The 17,367-nt window shown below is 36.4% G+C and overlaps 1 protein-coding gene across 1 annotated transcript in view; it reads left to right on the top strand.

Annotated features, from left to right (window-relative positions):
- The window catches only part of LOC134751421 (dual specificity tyrosine-phosphorylation-regulated kinase 2), a 216,973-nt gene that overhangs the window by 155,985 nt on the left and 43,621 nt on the right, over window positions 1-17,367 (top strand). The window lies entirely within an intron of this gene.

Genomic DNA, 17,367 nt, shown 5'->3' with positions numbered 1-17,367 from the left:
TTTTATAGTATTTACTCATCAATGCGCGAAATGCATTTGAGTTTATGAAACGCTGTAGTCGTGATTAGTTTAGTCTAGCTAGGTCTATTTGTACTAGGTAAAACATGTTTGTATTGGCATAAAGTTTTTATTTAACTATAATTTAACTTTTTGCTACATCAATGTTTGTAAATCAGCTTTGGCTAAATAGTTTTTTTTTGTTTAATTAAAATTATGTTGTGATGGGAGATTATCCACAGTATGGCACAGCTTAATATGTTACTAATATTTTATTTTGTCAGTAGAGATATCGATGCCATTTAAGAAATCGAGACTCTTCCAAAGTTTGAAATAAGTAGTGAAATGAATAAAAAGAATCGCCGGCTTTAGCGGCAAGTCCGATAGCGCAGTTGGTAGCTGTTATAACCAACCCTTAACCCATTTTACGCTATGCTTTATATTTAACCGTTCAAGTGACTCGGGAGTTTACGGCGGTTTTACGAGCCGCCATGACGGTGCTCAGGCGCATTGACGTCATGTGCACACGATATACATGTACACGGTGCATTATTTATGTGTAATGATAATAGTGTAACGAGATAAACCTCCATTTGGGATGTTGATTCGACGATCATTGTTCCGATAGTTGTGTTAGCGAACGGTCTCATAGCAAAAAGTCTTGACCAACACCTTGACACTCTCGCTAGGTAACATTACAGACAGTCAGACATATAGTTACTTTCGTATTTATATTATTAGTAGGGAGTAGGATTAGAGCCTGTGCGCAAAGAAGAGTCGTAGAATGTATGGGTTCCCTTACATTCCACGACTCTTTTCTTTCCGCACAAACTTTAGCAGGGATTATAGAGAATAGTTTACACAAATACGAGTCGTATTCTTCCTCCCCTTATTCCACGTTATGTGGGGTCGGCACAACAGGTTGTTCTCTTCCATTCTCCTCTATCGTTTGTCACCTCAGCACTCACTCCTTTCTTTCTCATATCCTCCTTCACACACAAATACGAGTACTTAACTAAATATGAGGCATTTTCTATGAAAAGGGACCTTATTGTCGATGGCGCTTACGCCGAACAGCGTCGCGCGGCATTGTATTTATATCGGTGCATCGTTTATAATGGCGTAAGTAAAATACCACATATTAGTAACATACAAACCTTATGTAAATTTCGACGATAGTTACGTTAAAGGCTATATGTAAAAGACGAGAAATCTTTATAAAAAAACTGTGTTGGAATCCACTTTTGCTACTCTGTACCTACAACGAAATTTATATATCCTTTATATAGTTTATCCTCGAAAGTCCCCGTGTACTTGTACAAGTACAAATCAAATTCGAGTTTTGAATTTATATAGAAATAAAAGAAAGTTCCAAATTCAAAAGCGCAAAAATTGCCCTGGGTCTTACGAGGTAGCGAAGTTTTCGCAGCTGTAAAGTATTACCTTCGCTAAGTTTTTCCCGGGAGCGTCGCTTACTTTGTTAAAACTCTTCTAACTTCTCTAAGCGCTTATGTGACTTACGTTAAGAGTTTCTTATAAAAATCTTAAGTGTTTGCAGCTTCGCAGTAAGTAGCTAAAAGTATACGGCGACGGTCAAATTCTCAATGATTTATTTATTTCCATGTAACTAATACTCGTATGGCCAACAGACAACATAACCGTAAAGAACACCTTTACTACACATTTACCTTTGTACACATTTACTGTATTCTCTCTGTGTTATGTACTTGTTTTGTGCAATAAAGTGTTAGTAGTACTAGAACAGGATATCATGATAGAAAACGCTAATCGAACTTCAATAATGTTTATTTTTTACGATATAGTAGGCAAACCAGCAGACAAATCGCCTAATGGTAAGCGATTACCGCCGGCCATGGACACCCGCAACACCAGGGGGGTTGTATGGAAATAGTCACGTGACTTTTCGTAGTCTGTCCCGATGCATTTTTTTTTGTTTTGTCGATGTAAGATTGCCATCTTAGCTAGGCCCCATATAAAGACAAAAATCAATACGAGTAATGTCGGAATAGTAGAATCACCAGGGGCCAATCTGTCAGATATTGGCACTTATAAATAGTTAGTGTAGAGTCGGCTCAATCTAGTGTCGCTATCAACAGAGCAAATTAGGTATTGTTTAAATTTACACATCTATTAGTTCGCTGGTCCGTGGTGCGAATTGACCGTATCCGAACCGACACATGTTAGTGGTTGTTTCAGAACTTTACTGGCAGCCATCAAGCTCTTACGCATTGACGTCATACTTCATATAAAACCCCTTTCCTTACGACCTGAATACAAAACGGAGTATGTGCCTTTGTAGATATGCCTTTTTATTCTAATACGGTAGTGTAGTTGTAACTGCGTTCTGCTTCTTGAAGTGGTTTGCAGTTAAATTCTATTTTGTGCTCGCTTATTTATTTCTTATTTGAATATTTATTAAAAATCAAATTTTGATTCGATTTGCGTATCATTATAAACAAAAGTAATTAAATAATAATACAAAAAGTTAAAGTTTTCAGGTTTCAGGTTTTCTTGCTTTCACTAAAAGTCAACATACACCTCAGAGCAAAATAAATTATAAGTACTGATATTTTATACCATGCCAGCTGATAGTCTCCGGTTTGGTTAAGAAATAATTAGTTTAAGAATAATCTTAGTTAGTATTAAGCTAATCACAGATTAGTGTACGGGGACTCTAGCACGTACAATTTGTTTTGAACGCGAAAGAACCTCGCGAGTATCCGTGACCATGAACGATGCAGTATTATCGAAGAATGTAAACAAAGCTTGTTTTTTGAGAGAGATAAATATAAACAAAGCACTGATCAAGACGTCTCTTGATCTTCCTTTACGTTCATCAAAGGAAAAATATACGATCTGATATTGACAAGGCAGATGACCTTCGTTAAAAGGTGCAATGCACGTCCCGGTCAAATAAATTTGTATTAAGTATAGGTACAGTTATAATGATTTATTTATTTATTTATTTATTATTATTCACAACGACGGGACTTAATCGCGCAAAATAAGTTTTATATTTACCTCCGACGTTTAGAGGACGGCGTTGTCCCCGTGGTCTCGGAGAAGAGTGGCTAAAGTTGACATCAACATCTTCTAGGCGCGCGAGTTTTTCGAACTACCCGCACTTGGTCTTGTTTATTAACTTGAACGTTTTACGTTTTGTTTTGTTTTTGTTTGATTTATTTATTTATTATTCAAGTAGCCAGTCTTCCGGCGGATGATGATGATGATGTAATTATTTCGGGTCCTGAACGTGCCCCGACGTGAAGGTTGCACCGACACCTCATCTGACGGTCCCTTAGAAATGGCATAGGTAACTGTGAAACTTTTTTTGCGAAAGTAAGTAGGTATTGCGATTAACGCTTTTGATGGGGGCGGGCCTTTTATTTTTTTCTAAAAATAAAAGCCGTTTTAAGAATCCACACTTCCATACTAATATTATAAATGCGAAAGTCTGTCTGTCTGTCTTTTTGTCTGTGTGTTCCCTCTTCACGCTTAAACCGCTGAACCGATTTAGATGAAATTTGGCATAGAGATAGGTTGAGTCCCTGAGAAGGACATAGGATAGTTTTTATCCCGAAAACCATCCCTTAAGAAAGTAAAAAGCGGGGTGGAATTGAGATAATTAACGAAGTGCCTGCTAATTTGTGTGCATAATATGCTCAAATTTAGATTTGCTAAGAGAATTTTTCCAGGCGCTATTCTTACTCTAGCTGCGGTTACTAAGTCCACGCAGACGAAGTCGCGGGCAAAAGCTAGTATGAACATAAATCGCGTAGTACCATCGCCCATGCACACTCTTAACAGTCCATAGGTGAAACTTATGCCTTTTGTAATAAGGTCCACCGATGGACAGAAGAGTGTTGCTGTTTGTACAACGACCTTTGTTTAGTAGCGCACATTACGGGTATAACCTAAACAAAGTAAGCAAAATTTTATGCGCAATTTGGCTTTGAATTTACACATGTTTTAACAATGTCATTGTCCTATCGAAAGACTACATTTACGATCTGGTAACCGGCGTAATAAAATTACGGCATCACCTCTTTGGAGACCGGCCAAGCAACAATGTATGCTAACAATGATGGCAAAACGCGGTCTTTGTCGAATTTTAGACGAGGAACTAACTACTATTCTATGTAAAACACGTGCATAACAAATGCCTAGAAAAACTGACCACGTTTCCTAGATATTTTTTGGCTAATATCGGTATACGAGGCACTGTTTTAAGAAAAAAAGACGATACGAAATGTTTTGTCTCGATCCGTGCTTCTCGAGCATGCCTCTACATAACATTGGTAAACGTCTTGAAAACACTCATTTCATGGTCCAATAAGTCCGTTGATATGGCGTAAGGGAGACTTGGTAAAAAATGTATTACAACTTCGACCATCATAATAGTCTTCATTGAATGTACTCCTATTGTCTGGACCAGCTAATGTAAAGTTACCCAAGAGGTTGAGTAGGTACGCTACCGCTTAAAAGTATTTAGGCACCCGCAATTTTCACTATACAATTGTATACAAAAATTATTTTGAAGATCATACTGTTCGATCGTAGGCAAATGGCTCTCTAACATGTAAAATTACGAGTGCCTAAATAGTTATGAGCGGTAGTGTACATAAATTGTGGATATTTGTTGCTATAACTGCTTGTATCTCCTATTAATATTTCGATGCCAATTCTGTTCTCGTATTTACGACCGACCGACACACCCTTTCGGTCGATCGCTCGATAATCGGTGATACGGTGATAGATGGACGCGGAAATAGACGGATACATAAATAAAGCCTGTTGATGTGTACGAGTCGTTGTATCATTGAGTGCTGTATGTATTTTGGATGACTCATACGGGTGATAAGGCCTGCTCCGTAACGGATTTGCTAAATTCAAAACTCTAATAATTGTACTGAAGCCCTTTGAATCGAAATTTGTTTTTCTATAATTTATTGAATATTTGTTAAAAAAAATATTATTTATTAGTAAATTCATCATTCTCCATTTCATTGCTCCTTTTGGGTTTGTTGTATGCCCTCCATCAAACATTCGACAGACAGGGTCTTTTGACACATTATTGGTTTGAGTTCTGTCAAGAACTTGTTCTTGTTGCATATCGTTCTTGTAAATAATAAATTACAATTTATTTCTAATTCATTACATTATAACGACAAACTTTGAAAATTCAGCGAGGTCTATACGATCCATTTATCAGTGCATTTGCTTTTAGTTTACGCGCATTTAGCTATTACGAATTAATGTATAGGCAGAGAAAGCGCAATCAACCAAGGTTTTTTAAAAGTCTTATTGTTAACTATATCTGGGTGTCAGTAGAGGGTAGAGGACACCCCGATATAGATTGATCATAAAGTGATGACAATCAATCGACAAAATCAACTAGGTAACAATGAGACATTTATCTTTTACTCAAGTTTGCCGTATAACAACAAGATTTTTAATATCGTGAAAGGCAGGTGTTTAAACACGTAGTCTTTCCAGAAATATCCAGCTGTTCCAGGTTAACGTAATAATTATTAATAGCCCGTTAAAGTGCATGTTAACACCGTGTATTATTGTTTACACGCCTTCCTTATGCTCCGGGCGATTTCTCGACAGACGGACTCGTTGTTTTAAATTACGTTGAAACGAGGATTTTGAGACGATATATTAAAATATTGGCATTCAAATGATACAGGTAAAGGATGTATATATACTCTCGTTACCATCTGGTCTTTTTCATTAAGATACGGTCAGAAAATGGGTTCAGTAGTTTAGATAAAAAAAGAAAACTAATTATCTTTTTTTTTCTCAAAAACCTGCAGCATTTTAGGGTTAATATTTTGTGAAATAGCATCTTACATCTGAGCTAATAAATTGGCAAAACGGCGATCAATTTGGCTTTCGGGGCCGATGCCCCATACAAACACGGCTATACCCTTTTCTCTAAGTTATTCTAAACAGCGGACTCGGCGGAGCCATAATTTATTCAGGTTTAAGCTATGCTCGCGAGGTCTACAGTTAGGTGATAAATAACTATATGAACGCGCCCTAAGGGCTCCAGTAGGTAGGTAACGGGCAACGGCTACAGTTGAACGTCCATCACCCGCTGCATCTGACGCGGACGCTATATATATTCGGCCTACTTGTCATACCGACGACAATGACTGTGTTTACCGTTCCGTTCGCTGATCTATGCTGAACTATGATATTAATACTAGATTATTAATAGGTTTTGCTTGCTTTTCGATTTATATGCAGGATATCTAAACTTTCTTACTTTCCCCCTTTTTTTCCTTTTTTAGGGTTCCGTACCCAAAGGGGACCCTAGGGGAGGGGGGTAAAAACGGGACCCTATTACTAAGACTCCGCTGTCCGTCTGTCTGTCAGTACAGACATGTAATACTAAAAAGTACGGAACCCTCGGTGGGCGAGTCCGACTCGCACTTGGCCGGTTTTTTTTCGTTGGGTCGTATCCGGCCATCACCACTAGAGGGCTTCGTCACTTTTTCTTTACTATATGACATCTATTTCAGTTTATAATTCCTTACTTTTCTTTGTTAATATCCACTATGACTAAAACTTTAGGTATCGAACTTGAAAAAAATAATATAAATACCTAATCATGTGATGACAGGACCCTGTCCTGTCCAGGACCTGTCAAGAAAAAAATCTCGATATAAACCTGCCTGTGCTGTGAAACTTGCGATCTTAATACTCCAGTAATAAAGCATACGCTGTGACTGGCCAGAAGCCTATTACACAGTAAAAAGCTTACTTATCAATATAAAACTTACATTTTTAGCCTTGAAGCAAAGTTCGTTTTCGTCGGTCCTTTCCATCGCCGGTTTTCTCCGTAATTTCATCGATTAGTTTAACAATAATAATATTTCTAACACTGCTTTCACGGCCTACGTTTTATCACATATAACTGAGGTTAAATAAATTACTAATTCGCTTAGTAAAAACACAAAATACAAGCAGAAATCCGCTTGAGAAAATAGAAAATATATTGACATTACGATTGTTTGTTGACATTGAGGGTGACGTAAGTGACGTAACGTTCCAAAATCGTTATGAAATATAAAGTCCAAAAGGTGCGATAGAAATAAGACGTTGCCATAATTGAATTTTAAGTTTATTTATGTTTTAATACAATATGTTAAAAATAAACATGAAATATTTCAAAACGGGCATCATTTTGAAATAACAAGCTAAATAAGAAATAATCTAAAAATGGGAAATTGTCAGCACAATGGAGTTTGACAGATTTTGGAACATACCGTTTTCGTTGAGCTAGTCTACATGTGTGCGAGAAAGTCACCTTCGTGAGCATTAATGGATTTGGAGCTTTAATATGTTTGACATAAAGTTTAGTAAGCAAGACAGGTATAACCTTTTGTCATCGCTTTTACATTTACACACAAATGCAATTCCAAGATCGCACCTGCAGAAATGCCTACGTAGGTTATTTTGGTAGCATTAATAGATTATGATTCTTAATATGTACTACAGATGACTTAACAAACAAAGTAGGATTTAAGACTATTCCCTTTTGGAGTGTGTCGCTGGTTTTATGGTTTTATGGTTTAATAATTGCTTTCTCGGATTATGAAGAATATGGTCTTTAATATGATGGGCGTAAGACATAGTAAACAAACCGGGGATTAAAATTGTAAGATTTATTACCATATTATTAGAATATGTCGCCATTATGTCGCCGTTATGTCGCTATTATGTCGCCGTTATGTCGCCAGTAATTAGGGTATAAATAGCTAGAGCGGGGCAGGGGGGATTCATTAATTTTCTATCCATCAAACTAGCAGTGTCTCTGGCTTCGCGCGTGCATAACTTTCGTAAGTGAATTTACTCTGTCACTCTGTCCATTTGTATAGCCTAGCTTAGAGCTATCTAAGTGAAGTTAAACTTGGGACATTGGATCTGTGTTTGATTGTACAAAGATAGACCTATCTCTGTGGAATTAAGCCTGGACTATGATGGAGGATCTTTACTTACCTGTTTGATTTATTTTATTGTGAAGTGAGGTTTCCTACGCTGTGTTGTTCTTAGTGCCGTAAAGCTATGCACAGATAGTAAATATCGTGCATATCAGGGACTTAGAATGGTGTCTTGGTTTGATTTTACGGAAAGCCATTTTCGTAACGTTAAGCCTGGATAACAGTGAAGGAATTTCATTTCTCTGTTCGGTTTATTTGTCCAGTTTAGTTACGTAAAAGTGAACTTAATTATTTTAGTGTTTTGTTATGTAGTGCTTTTACTATTTTATAAGCCAGATCATTGTTTGGACAGACTGTTTGTCCAGCCAAACATCCAGTTCCCTTGCGGTGTTAAGAAGTGGATGCTTGGAAGTCTTTGTTCCAAGATTTGAGGCTCTTGGCATCTCGGTTATATTTACCTAAGAGATGAACTACCTCCCAGGTATCAGGGTCCAGCTGTCCGATGAATGTAAGGGCATCACGTGCGTGCCATTCCGAGTAATCGGAGCTTATTGCAGTCGGCAGTACCTGATCCCCGGTCTTCTATTAAATATACTTATATATTTCGGTGCTCCGGTTCATACTAGTGCTGGCTGCAGGGGAGGATTCTGTCGCGACTGATGTCATACACTTACAGTCATAGTCTTGGCAGAGCTTCCAATGTGGGTAGTGCTGGTATGTTCTAAGGGTGCCGATCCACTGATAGACACGGAATAGGGGGACTTACTCTATACCACCGGGCTTGCGAGCTTGTATAGGGGGGAGTCACACAACACGGGCCGATAGGTTGCCATACCTCAGGGTCGCCTCCTGAACTGTACAGAGAGTTAGGGATACACTTGCGTACATGTCAAAGCACTAGGCCTATGGTAAGTACGGATTGTGCTTTGAGTGTACTAGCTAGGGCTCCAGGTAGGTGTAGGGTAGAATCGCACACTATTTATCGAAATCTAATCTGGTTGGTATATATTTCTCTATTAAAGACTTTTAATATGGCTTCATTATCCTAAAATGCGTACGTGTAATAGGCAAGGGGTTTAATTGCCTAGATATTCCTATTTTATAATGTATCTGCGTAAGAAGGTATTGTTGTATATAAAATCTTATACTATTTGTTTTATTTTGCTAAAATTTCTAGTGTTCTGATGTAAAAACGAGGTACTGAATATTTCATTCTGGTTTCCAAGGTATATACAAAATAAATTCTTAAAATATCAAGCTGGGGGTAGGTATACATGCTGTTCTGGAATAGAAGAATGGTTTGTTTTAGGGAACCCTTGGCAGGCAAGAGCAGTCCAATGGGAAGAGTCAGAGTGGAATAATGCTCGACTTGATATTTCTGTCTTATAAAATATAGTAAATGATCTTAGTGCTTCGTTTGTGCGTCTAAAGACTAGAAATACAGTCTATTCTTTTAGTTTTGGGGATTGGGAAAAAGGGATCAGTATCCCTAGCTTTTGAACATAAAAAAAATAAGTAATTTTGATTGATTGATGATACTTGGCGCTTCTTTCATCAAATCATCTAGGAATGCATAGGATTGCGAAGCGTTGGTCATAGCCCGTCTGGCTACAATGTTAGGATAGGTGACCCGAATGATGTTTTGAAACGGGCTAAGAGTTTTCAGCCCCGCATCGAGCATGCGAAGCAGTACGTGTGGACTCACACATCGTTTAGAAGGTGATAGTATAATTATAACTTTCCTAAAAAGCTAGGGTGTAAATGGGCTCATCCCAGGAGTACTGCTTTGTATGTTATCCCGAAGACTTAATAGGCGTAGCGGGACTTCACCAAAAACATTTTTAAACTCATTTTTCCAACAACATTTTTAACCTCATATTAACCATATATGCTGCAATTACCTAAATAACATCATATGTAGTAAACCTTCAACAGCATTTACCTTACACGAATAGATTTAATAAAAATGTAAAATTATTCACGTCACTACGCTCGAGATTCCATTTTAGAATGCATCACTACGCTCAGCATTCAATTATGGAATCCTTCGCTTTGTTCGGGATTCTATGTTCGTCCTCGCCGTCAATATGTCATTTTGCTTCCTTGTGACACAAAATACTATTTCTACTCTTGTAACTATTAAAATATTCCTTTAATTATTCCTTAGTATCATAATCAAATATATCTTCAATACCATAAATATTTATTCCTTAAAATTTAGGTAATAATAGTAATAGAATCAGAGTCCAAAATTTAGCTGTTACTCATTAAAGAATCTAGGGTTCCGCGGTTCACTTCAAGGGGTCCTAACAACTATCTAGACGATCACATGGCCAAATTATTTAAGTAAGTAAGTAAGTAAAGGGTTTATATATGTATATATGTATTTATTTAGATTTAAAGTAGGTGTATGTATGGGGAGGGTTACATTTTGGTGTAAGCCGTGACCAGTATGTAAAATGTACCATAAGGTACATTTTGTGGAAACCGTGACAGCAGGATGCAGTTTACCTGGGTTACTATGGCTTTTCAAGATATAATATCTAAGTAGAAAGTAGCCTTACGGCTACATTTTGTTGGCGTGAGAATGGAATGAGTACACTAAGTTTTGGACCCTGCTTTTATTTTGGTTCTAAATAAAACTCGTGAAACAGTGTTTATTATTCATAAGTTACTAATTTTTGTTGTGTTTTTAAATAAAAATCATGAAACGTCAATTTTATTAGTCAATAGTTTCTATGTACACATAAAAATAAAAGTTCTATCTGATTTTCTTATTATTTTACAATTTTCACTCGTTCTCTTCGCGCCGTTGGTCGCCGAGAGATTCCTTTCCATATTCATGCGCTAGGATGGGTGATCATCACAAGCATCGATTCATCTTCTTGCGTCTTTGACAACTGAAAAACAAATTAACAAAATTAAAGCCCATGTACGTACTCGTACTATACCTTAGCGCTTACTACGGTTATTCTTATCGCCGACCTATTTCTATTGCGTCATAGTTTCGTTAAGAATTTAGCTCCATCGTAGGTACCAATAATAACAATGAAATAAATAAATAAATATTTCGTGTCAGTCTTTCACATATTGACCTAACTTCAGTGTAAGCAAAAGCGAACGGTACCTATAGCGTTGAAGGAGCTGCCATCTAGTGGCCTGAATCGGAAACATAAACATGTAGGCACATTGCCAAAGAAAGTGCTACCATCTACCGTTCACGTACGTTTTCCTCAGCATAGTAGGTACCGCCACCTTGTGGGCTACATCGGAAGCATAAACTTCACATTTATGCCTCGCGCCAAAAATCTGACAGCTCTTGTGCTGCCACCTATATAATTACATTGCCCTATAGTTCATGCACGCTCCCTATACTAGGCGGCGTAGTGCATACCTGTATTGATAAGTACATAGTACATACTTAGATAAATAGAAAATATTCATTACTTGGGAGCACATACTTGTGGTAAAATACGCGTAGGAGCATGCCTTTGCCAGGTATTATTCATGGACAAGGTCGCTACCGACCGAGCTAGGAGGCCATTACCAATAGTCTAGAAATAAGTTTACCTAAGATAACCTAGGCTAAGATAAGATAACTAGTTGTGTAAGGTATTCTTTAGTCGAAAAGTTGCGGGGGCGTGAAATTGTCCATTTACACGCAAAAGGGGGCGTATTTCGCGGTTTTCTTATTCTTTCAGCTTAAAAAACCGGCAACGCACTTTCAGCTTTCTAGTTTAGCGAGGCGACGATATTTACGTGCCTTCAGGCGATTCGTCTGTCCTTTTACCTACTATATCATAAATATTCTCTCATCTTAAATGCCGGCAACGCATTTATAACCCCTCGGTTTCGTGAGGCGACAGTGATCACTTGCCTTCAAGCATTTCGTCTGCATTTTTACCTTCTATATCATAAAAAATATATATAGCTACGTACATGCCGTTATGTATATATGAACAAATGTTTGGGAACAGGGTACACCTAACCTGACTAGTTATCTACTACTAGTTATCTACCATGCATGTTGTTAAAGGACACTTAGTCCAAGGTAGCCGTGATTGCTTGAAGAGATGCAAGTTGCTACGTTACCAATACCAATCAAATATTTTCTTATTTGACAGTTTAATATAAATATTCTAGGATGAACTAGCGTTACCTAGTTTGCGTTTGTAACAGCGCCATCTTTCATGAAATTTGGACATCAAACTAAATAGTAATAGTATATCATACGACTATTGTAACACATTTAGTGGGACATACACATACGTATGGACATTTTTACCTATTCACATTTTAGTACGGAACCCTAAACGTCTCAATATTTAGTAGGAATCGCGTTGAAATATGTAAAGCTTACAGTTTTTAGTCAATACTATTAGCTACTAGAGCCTCTGCGAGCTGTCTTGTTCTAATAATTTCATGAAAATCGATTACGACGATATGTAACTCGCCGAGCACCTGGGCAAACAGTGTACATACATAAGCATATTTGTAGTATAAAGAGATAAATTTACTGATTTGTAGACGGCACTTTTTCAATCGTGTTCTGAATGTTCTGATAACGTTTAAATAATGTATACAGTAGTTTAAGCTAGCATAGTAAGTACCTAACATAGAGAAAGAATGTGGAATTCATTATTTCCGTAGCATGCGGAGTAGTAGCCATCGTTGCAGCAAAATTCTTGAGATGCGGCCATCGAACCGGAGTGTTGAAATCAGTAGCCCTCGGCAGTCTGAAATAAATTAAACAAGTATTAGAAATTTCAGCAAAGGAAGAGTAAGAATAAGCAGCTTTAGAGTCAGTTTTAGCTGGGCAAAACATGAATATTTTTCTTCATACATCCATTCGCGGGGGCGCGTCATTACTTTTAAGTCTTGTGTAGTGTATCGAAATAAGAAGGTACTTCAACAAAACCAGTCTGCAATTGCCAGGGACGCAATCACAGGTACTCTCCCGAGTTTCGGCAATATTATCGCGATATAAATAAGGAAGTAAGTAAATACACTTTATTGCCCTACAAAAGAAAATTTCAATAACCGATTTACAATGTAAAATAAAGGCAGCAACAGATGGTCTTATCGCTGTAAACGATCTCTAATAATAACATAAAAAAAATTTGCAGTCATCATCATCATCATCATGTCACGTCCACTGCTGGCCATAGGCCTCCCCAAGGCTCGCCGCTCGCATTCACCGAATTCCCGCGACCTTCACCAGGTCGTCGCTCCACCTCGTAAATTTGCAGTATATAAACGCAAACACCATCCGCTCTTCTAGCTTTAGCTCTCTTTCTCATGTCATCGAGACTGGATACCCATGTAGAACGTAAGCACCAAGAACGATCAATAGCCATGTAATGTATCTTTTATGGTTTTCTTATGGTGGCCATGTAATGTAAGTACTTACATACTGTAACAAGTGTAACATAATCATACCAGCGTCTTAATATATGGTATTCAAGGTATGCGTATTATTCGGATATCTTGCAACTCGCAATAGGATCCAGCGACCTAAACATCCATGGGAAATTTCAGGTTTCATAGTCAGTGCTTAAATTTTTTCAAAATCCAGAAAAGTTTGAGAATATTTGCCTTACAGGACTCATTATCATAAAGTTAGGTTACAAATAAGTTAGAATAAGTTATTTAAGTCTACAGAATTAGCATAAGGTATGTAAGGCTGAAGACAGTTTTCATCACTCTGTTTTTTTCACCGGGGACTCACTGCTCAGGTTTTTGAAATATTAATGTTAGACTTAAGTCATAAATATTTTAGCTTATAATTAGTTTAGTATTTATATAATGAGACAAAATACCTTTCATAACTAGAAGCATTCAGTAGATGTACATTGAAGTCAGCCGGATGGACGAAGCTGTGGCACGGGGACAGTACTCCGACAAACACTGGAATTGAAAATGTAAAAAAGTTAGTTAAAGTAGGGTATATTTATTAGTCTTATTAAGTATTTATTATTTATAAGGTAAGATCTTCAGTTTAGTAAGAAAAAAAAAGGAAAAAGAATAAACATTTCAGATTTTGTTTGAACAATGAAAACATAAGATTTTTATTTTCTAATAAGGCCTTAGTTTAAAAATTGCGTTCTAAGTAGCATAGTAATTGACTCTACTCGTACTTACTAGGAAATTGTCGAAGTCTCCAGAAGAACTAAGTATGGCAGCACTGGAAATTTTTCTCCGTCCGACTTGAAGTACCACCCGGCCTGCAACTAGGTTGTTTGCTGAAAAATTCGGCATATAACGGTAAATTTATTGCAATAAGAGGAATATTGTGATCAGTAAAGTAAATGAGTAAGTAGTTAACATTAAAATAATATTTAATGACCACTCAAATAAAAAAATCGTTGCTCACTCCAAAAAAAAAAAAAGTTAAGTTGTTCCCTTTAAAATGATTAGTGCATAGGCAACTAAGAATAAATTGTGGCAACAGATAGTATAGTTTAAGAATGTGTTTATGAAAAATGCTTCCAATATAAAATTAATTCAGCAGGGAAAAAGAAAACTTTTATTGTATGACAGTAAGCAAGTAAGTGAAAATGTAGGGAAATTATTGATAAAAAGCCTTCTTGAATGAAAAATGGGTTTGTGCTGACAGAAGGATTTTAGGTCCACCTACTTCAACATCAGCAAACAGCAGAGCGTGCCTTTTTCAGAAAAATACATATTCATTACTAGCAACCTGCCCTGACTTCACAAGGGTTACACAAGGTTGTATACCTAAACTTTCCTCAATATAGGCGAAAATCACATCAAAATCCGTCCAGTAATTTTAGAGTCTGTTGCGAACATACATACACACAGACAGACACAGCGGGGACTTTCTTTTAAAGTGTAGAAATCAATTGTCATTAACATGCAAAGAAGCCTGTTTATTTTTAGCTGACGTTATCATATAATAATTATATTTTTTATAATATATTGCACTTTCAAGTTCGAAAAACATTATTTCAGGAAAAAAATATTTACCAATTCAACTTTCTAGAGTGATGGCACTTTCAAATTCCATATACAGTAGGACCAGCTAAGAGTATTTTTATGGGTACAGAGTTTTTATACTTACTTTTAAAAGTTTCCACAGCAAAATTTCAACTTCTGTTTTTCTTCAATGACAGTCATGTATATCAAGCACCAGGAAACATTTCAATAGAGTTTTCAGCTTGCTGGAAAAGCAAACATAGTTTGTAAGCCTTGTTGCAATACGGAGGGAGTAATGGAGGCCTAACAGTACGTCAGGTAGTGTAAGACAAATTCAACATGTAATTTCTTTTTCTCCAATACCAATTTTACATTGATTCTTGTCAGTTTTTCAAAAGGAATTGTGATCATGTTGTTGAACAAAGCGTAACAATAAGGCAACATAACACGTCAGTCATAAGCATTTTAAGTAGAATGATAAAAATTTGAGACTCAAAAGTTAGTTCGTAAGTTAGCAGTAACTTGTCTAAAAGAAGAAACAAGAACATAACCTTACCTTCGCATCAGTTTCGACTTTAAATCCATTTCATCCGCACTGTAGGCTCATTTCTAGACATCTGTTGCTTTGGGCTATTAATAGATGCACTCGTACTAATTTGAGGACACTGGGAACACCGTTTTTGACGAGAAAATTCACTGTTTATTCCATAATAGTTCCATAATATTTCCATTTCGGTTTTGTTTTGTAGTATATTTGTTCGATTTCGCGAAAACTTTACGAGACCTTAGGAGAATATTCTTGTCTTATAATTCTGTCATTAAATTTAGCTCAACGATATAATTTTGCCTTCATAATCTGTAAAAGTATCTTTGAAGAGAAAAAACTACAATAAAACATATGTCAAACAACAGGATCCGAAAAATGGCGGATTCGCGGCAGCGAAAATAGCCATAGACAAAAAAATTCTTTTCACGAGACAGAAAAGGAACGTTCCATCTTTCTCTAGAAATAGCTTATGGTTTGAAATTATTAGATCAATTATTGAGTTTTTTATGTTGTATAAAAGCGTTTTACCATTCAAATGATATTACATAAAAATTAAAAACTAGATGATAAAATATTAGCGTTTTTGTTTATTTTAGTCTTAATTTACTCGAGCCATCTGTAGGGATCTTATATCTAAGTCAGCTTCACGAGCTATAGACAAGTTATTTTCGAATTCACTCTTTGAATCCGACCAATTTATGTGGGTCGTGTTTGGTGTATAGTCAGGATTATTGGAACGTGTTTTTAATTTCGTCGTATAGCGTATGCGCGTGTGTTGCTGTTTGTAGGAAATGTATGTGTGCGTGTGGTCATAGAGAATGACGTTTATGCAAAAAAGCGAGTTCACACGATCGATTTCATTTAGTATTGAAATAATAAATAAATAAATTGCCATTTTTATTTACGCAGTGAAAAATAGATTCCCTTTGTTGATAAATTTTACCAAATTAACTATTTTAAAATACATGTAGTTAGAGCCAGTTAGTATCGTACTTAGACTTTTTTGAATTGCTACGATCAAAATAATTTGTAGTTGACGGTTTCTTTTATTATTGTTATTTATTCCATATTTTAAGGTTGATTATTATTATTTATCGACTACTATAAAAATATCCTACATTTTAATATGTAATTGTTTGTCAAAAGACTGTTTCATTTCAAACGTAGACAGAGAGAGTCATACTATCTTTGTCTTGCACTAGTACTCGCACCCAAAAGAAAAGGATGAGTACAGACAATGTAGATTTTCGGATCGGGAAACGACATTATTAAGTCTGGTTTACATTCCTGTACGAGCTACAAGCCGAGTCATGAGACGCGAATGTAAATCCAGCATTAGAGTGAGTAAGTAAGTAAATGTCAATCGTTAATGGTATTGCTACTTGACATTGACGGGTTATAGTTGAGGTTATTCGTATATTTTGCTAAAAATAAAGTAAAATTCTAGAAATCAATAAAATAAAAAGAATTCAACGGCAAGATTCAAGTTTTTTTTTTTAAGAGCCCTCCACACTCATTCGCGAAGCGTAGTCTGGAGCGAGTTATGGAAGACAACTTTTTGCGCATACAATTTTCGAGTTTGCCGCCATTTTTATTGACGAACGTGACTTATCGAGTCATACTTTAGATTTTAAAAGAAAAATACATCTCTGAAACGTTTGACAGTTGTTGTCGTGAGCGACTCGTAACTAGATTAGTTTTAAAGTTGTTTATTCATAAAATTTTAACTGTGAGTAGTGTTAATGATTCAAATCCTTTGTGAAGCAAATAGAGGATATTAAGAAGTTTAGTTCGGGTGCATTTGAACAAAGTAAGGTCAAGAAATCCGGATAATTCGTAGTGATAATCAGTCATGTCGGTTTTGTAAACGACGAACTTTGTATTGAACAAAAATATGCTATTATAGTGTTTTAG

This window comes from Cydia strobilella, chromosome 22 (assembly GCF_947568885.1).
Source record: "Cydia strobilella chromosome 22, ilCydStro3.1, whole genome shotgun sequence".
NCBI classification, from domain to species: Eukaryota; Metazoa; Arthropoda; class Insecta; order Lepidoptera; family Tortricidae; genus Cydia; species Cydia strobilella.
Note: the sequence above shows the minus strand (reverse complement) of the source record. Positions and strands in the feature narration are given on the sequence as shown.